This window comes from Alligator sinensis, unplaced genomic scaffold, assembly GCF_000455745.1.
Source record: "Alligator sinensis unplaced genomic scaffold, ASM45574v1 scaffold259_1, whole genome shotgun sequence".
Taxonomy (NCBI): domain Eukaryota; kingdom Metazoa; phylum Chordata; order Crocodylia; family Alligatoridae; genus Alligator; species Alligator sinensis.
This window is the reverse complement of record NW_005842430.1, coordinates 482,132-488,085: the sequence shown is the minus strand read 5'-3', so window position 1 is coordinate 488,085 and position 5,954 is coordinate 482,132. Positions and strand designations below refer to the sequence as shown.

General features: G+C 40.9%; 1 non-coding gene across 1 annotated transcript; it reads right to left on the bottom strand.

Moving 5' to 3' along the window:
• Positions 1-423: 423 nt before the first annotated feature.
• TRNAK-UUU lies at positions 424-496 on the bottom strand. The gene has a single exon. It is a non-coding gene; the product is annotated as a tRNA-Lys (tRNA).
• Positions 497-5,954: the final 5,458 nt, after the last annotated feature.

Below are 5,954 nucleotides of genomic sequence, written 5' to 3'. Positions count from 1 at the left end.
TGGGTAAAATAGAGTGCAGCACATCCAGGGGACGCTTGTAAGGAAACCTTGAAATGCTTTCTTCCCTTTTCATTATTGATTTCCTGGGGGAACAAGCATGCTGAATCTTGTTTTTTGTAAACTCTCCTCCCCTTTCACTTATTCAATTAAGTACCATATACAATGAGAAGAAAGTTATTCAAGCTGAAATTAACTTTTTAGTACAAAGAAAACCATATTGTCCAAAATGCTCAGCTCTTCCAGGAGAGCTCCTGTCCCATCCCAGTCAGGGACCAACCCCACCAGAGATGGGAAGCTTGGGAACCTCAACCCTGGAAAACATGAAAGAAGAGGCAAGGGACAGGGCCTGTAAAGGTTGGAATTTACTTAGCAATTGGATCTTAGATACAATTTTAAGAATTTCTCCTTTTGAAAAACAGCATTTGCCTAAATAGGGACTTGAACCCTGGACCTTCAGATTAAAAGTCTGACACTTTTCCAGCTGAGCTACCAAGGGTCTACATAGAGGTTGCCCTGTTGCTGTTACTGTCCCAAACCTTGAGTGTGGGGATTCTTTTTCACTGAATGAGGCTACCTGTTCTGCCTCACCTGCTGCTTTGCAACCAGTTGCATTTTGGTCTGGAAAAATAGAAAAATTGGTCTCTTTTTTCCATTTCACTCCACATGTGAAGGGGTTTCTTTTCCCTGGAAGGTAAAAAGAATCTACTCCAGTGAAATGGGTACAGACTTGGTTTTCTTCCTCTTGTTAGCATGCACAACCAAAACCATGGAATTAGGCAAGGTCATTTCTCATGGTGTAAACAGACACAAAAAAAGCTTTCCTCCACTCAATCTTCCCACTCTTCTCTCCCATGAGAGCTCTCAGCAAGGTAGGTGCCCATTTTTATGGCCAGCAGCGCCAGTAGGTGAACATGAGGGCCATTAGGCAGAGGCAGAGTGTGTATCAGATGGTCAAAACAGAAAAATAGCACTAATGCCTGGGCACCAGCAGTCAGAGAACCTGGCTCCACTGCAGCTTTAACTCAGGACTCTTCTGCATGCAAAGCAGAGATAATCACAACTACACCATCAAACCAGAACTGCTTGTATTCAATCTTGCTATTCCTGTAAATCAAGACACGTGTTAAAGAATTAAATGCTTTGATTCAATGAGTGCATGAGCTGAGGACAAGAGTGGTCAGACTGCAGATCCGCCAAGACACCCAGGCAGATTTTTCTTTTTTTCCTAAGGGGAGAAAACATGGAATTGAGACTGTGACCTTCCTGCCCTGTAGAAGGCCTGGGAGGAGAATGGATCTGGTTGGGCTGGATGAAAAAGCATTGAAGAGGACGTTTTTGTAAGAACACTTTGAAATATTTGGTCCTGAACTTATTTTTTAAACCTTGTGAAAATGGCACTTTTTCTTATGTTTAAAAAACCAACCACTAATTCATCACTTGGGAAAAATTTGAAAAAATACAGAAAACAAAAAAAAAATCTTCCTTTCCCACCTCTAATTTATGTTGTTTTTAAACAAATAGAAGTAGAATTTGAACTGAACAAATAAATGAAATGGACATTAACCTGGAGCAGGTTACCGCCCTAGGACTGACAATCCAGCTGTGTCAGTATGGTTACTTGAATCTAGGTAATTCAGTTGGTAGAGCATCACATTTCTTTAAATCTGTGGCTCGCAGGGTTAAAGACATTTGTAGCTTTCCAGCAAAGAACTCTGACTTCCTAGAAAAGTAACAGGGCCAGCCCCTTTTCCTTCAGCCCCTCAGCTACACAACAAAGGACCATTACCTTCCAAGTCTTCCCCACAAGTAACTGGTATTGGGGACCTCCCAGGCGCTCCCTAGAAGACCCTCTGCCCAGAAATACTAGGGCCGTCATCTCCAGGGCCATAGTGAGGATGATCCCTCACTGGGGTGGGAAAGGAGCGTTGCACTGAGGAGTTGAATTTTTCAGAAATATTTTTGGGGGTGTTACACAATACTTCATTTCAATTTGAAAATAAGTTGGCAAAGCTGTGACTGGTGGTAATTGCCTTCATTTCTCATGAAGACTGTTATGGGGTTGAGCGCCAATACACATAATTGAATCCGTGTTTGCGTGACAGTGGCTCCACTGAAAAACAAACCAGAACTTTTCATCTTTGTAAGCCTAAAAACCCAGGAATACGGCTACTCTGCTAAAGAGATCAATGCCTCAAACAGTGGCAGTAAAAAGGTATATTTCTACTCTTTGTGGTGCAGTGGATGGTGGGTTGGGTTTCTAGACATTCAAGACATGACTTTTGGACATTCAAAGATTGTGGGTTTGAGTTCTACCAGTCAGTCATTTTTACAAAAACCCTGCTCAGCAGATTCTTACAAACATGGAGGCACCTGCTGCAGCCACTGTTGGCCGCGGGTCATTGCTCCAGATGAAGCTTGTTGAGGAAGTGAAAAAGGAGCTTTCTAGCATAGCGGGGAGGCACACTTACATTCTGAGCCCTGCTCCCCTTCCTCTGGCAAGTATCACATCTCCAGGCAGAGAAGTATGTAGAGGCCCTGGCAAGGGTTTGCTTTGGTTTGCTCCCTGCACTAAGATACTGGTGTTCTGCTTTCACCAGGATTCAGAGGTAGAACCACCTGCAAATGAAGCAGACATGATCACTACACTGGGAAATCTCTTGTGGGCCCCATGGCACTTACTAGCTTATCAGCAGGGACAGAAGTGACTATGCAGGAGAGAGAGAAGATCCAAGCCCCTCACTGAGCTGGATCTGCTTTCCCTGAACAGTGTTTTGGGCGGGGAGGTGGAGGAGGGCAGTGTAGGCTTCTTTCTTCACTCCCACAAGAATAAGCAGAAATTACCTGATTTGTAGTGCAATGAGTCGAGCGCTGGGCTTGCAGGTAGTAAATGAAACAGTATGGCTTTGGGTTTGCTTCCCACCAGAACCAAACCTTCTGGGAGTGGATGAGGGGTTGGATTTCATTCTAGTAATTTTGTCAATTTTTTGTCAAGGCTTCTGAGAAATTCTTATTTTTACGTCTGCTTATATGAAGGAATGATCACTTAGTATCAGTGACTGAGAGGGATTATGTGTCTGGATAAACCTCTTTCTGTTCCTGCAAGGTTCTTACCCCTGACTTGTTCTCTAACCAGCATAAATAGCTCTGGACTGCAACTTAGAGGCATCCTATCCCTCCCACTAACAAGGTTTTGCCCACAGTGCAAAAATTATTAGTTACACATCTGAGCAGGCTCTGGTTAGAGTTGGGTCTCTGGAGCAGACCCACCAAATTGTCCCAAGCGAAAGGTCTAGGGATCAGCAATATCTAGGGATCCAGGCAGGGTCCCAGTGATAAAAAGTTCATTGAACAAGATGATTGAAACAAAATGTTTTGAGCTAAAATGTTTTTGTCAAAAGCAAGTTCTAATGTCTAAATTCTTCAGGGCAGGGATTGTCTGCTGTTGTGTGCTGATACAATTCTGAGCACAATAGGCCCCCATCTTGGTTAATCCATAAGCAATTCCAAAATAAACACAAACACTTATAATGAATAATAATGTCATGGAGATAAGTATGTCAATTTTTAATTTGTAGTTTTTCGAAGTAGGCTTTGTGTGGTTTGCATGTCATCTTTGTAAAGGGAAGCAATTCTGAGATTGTTGCACATTTCAGAATACACATGTATAATTTCCATATTAATCTTTTGTCAGTAGTAATGCTTTTCATTGCACATATGCTTTCTTTTTGTTGGACTGTAAAATATGTAGCATTTAGATGACTATTAAACATGGCAATTGTAAGGCCCTTGTTGTCCATAAAATTGTGAAATATGGAGGTTTATGCTTATTATTTCATTGAACAATTACTGCCATGATCTTGTCCAACTGTACAGCTGGCATGGTCTCACAAGGAAGTTGGTTGGAACTATGATGGTCTTATTCTTTATTTATTTTGTCTTAACTTAAAACCATGTGTTTTTGCTACTGATCTCAGCAATGAAACACTCTCATTCTTCTTAGCTTCATGCTTGATTGGAACAACTAAAGCTTTCAAGTAAGACTGAATGCTGCAAGCGGGAAGGATAGAGAAAAGGGGTTGCATGAAACAAAACTTTAGCCAAATCAAAAAAGGGAACATCTCATTTTAGCCAAAGTCCACAAGCATACAGAACATGCCAGTTTTAGTACATTGTGATTATCATAATTCAACCTCTAGGCTCGCAGCAAAAGAGGATATTCAAGTTTAAAAGAGAAAAAGATACAGTTTTTTTCCCCCCAGATATCTTCATATTAGGAAACAAGTGCAGTGTCTCTCTGAACGACGTCCACTCAAAGCATGTTCAACTGAATCATTCTAATGTTCATGCAAGCCATTTGCACTCATAATAAAAACCTATACTAGTTGCAGGGAAATCTTTGGCAAAACTACAAGTCTGAGCTCCACTGAAACAGTCTGGGAAAAGATTTGGCTCATAAATCAGGATTAAGTTTAATGAGTACCAAGCTGGAAGTGTCCTGCAGAGACTTCATGGCTACATTTTCAGAAACAAAATTTTGGTTTGAAAGCCCTCAATTATCAATTGTAGATCTACAACTGAGTGACTAGAAAAGGAAAAAATGTTGGATTTTATGCAACTTATATCATATACACTCTAACATGGTACATAACCTGCAACAATATTACATTGTATTGTACTGGGTATTTTATTTTAGGCAACAACCTCGTTGGGACAGAGATCAGTCATACACTACAAGGATCATACATTGATATGATGCTATGCAAGAACCTAATTTCTCTACTGGTGTAAAAAGGATCAGTTGAAACATACAGGCACAGTATGAGCCTGTATGTTTTAAATTGATCCCCAGAAGCTATGAAAGGTGTTGCCCTCCACATCTCTCCTCACCCAGTGAGATGAAAGATGACAGCACCATTAATATATGACCAGAAAAATAGGTAGGAAAGAGAAACACGTAGCCCATGTCTTACAAAGGAAAAGCAGACAGACCCTATGTATATGTTATACATCTAAACACAACTGGAGAAAGTTGCTTATTGCTTGTACAGCTTGTTATGTTTAAATGACTGCAATGTTAACCCCAGCAATATGTACAAATAGTCATTTCAAGCATTAGAATAAAAATTGCCAATTCTTTTCTTAACAAATTCCTTTTAAACCTCAAGTAAAACAACTTGAGGTTCATTTGCATATTTATGATCCTGCACAGTAGGAGCAGATGTATTAAATTTCATTAGTCTTCCCTCCAGAATAAACACTTAATGATTCAGATGGCATGGACCAGTATTTATTTTTTATTGTACTTTAATAGTCAAGCCCTAACCAAAATGTCAGTACTGATATTTAGAGCTCAATTTGTAACATGTTTACAAGATTGCTATATGGTTTTGTGGCATACCCTCTGATGGAGGGATTCAGATGATTAATATACCCTTAATTTGAAATCATGTAGATACGTACAGAAGATCAGCATTCAGATAAGTGGGAATATATATTTCCGAGGTAAAGAGTTTTATGTTTACTTAGTCACAACTTACGTGCTTCTTAACTTTCCCCTCCAGACTTTGCTACCTCCCTGCCCCGCCCCCGCCCCCCCAAATTCATCTCCCTTGAGGACTATGTACAGACCATGCTTGAATTTCTGAGCCTGTTTACTTTGTGCTGTCTGTTCTTCTGCAGGAGTGCCACAGGTTTATGTCCTCGAAGACTTTGATTGCTGCCACTTCTGTGATTGTCAGGAGTAAAATGTTCTGGAGTATGTCAATGCCATGTGAGGCAAGCAGCCTATTATATGCACGCTGGCATAAGAGCTCTGGGAATTGCCAGTGTTGCAAACCATGGACAGCAATAGACTACGGTCAACAGGAACATTACTTTTTCTCAACGAAACTTTACAAGGAGGACAGTGGGCAAGTTATGAAGGGGAGTGGAAGACGCAAGCTTTCATACGGGAG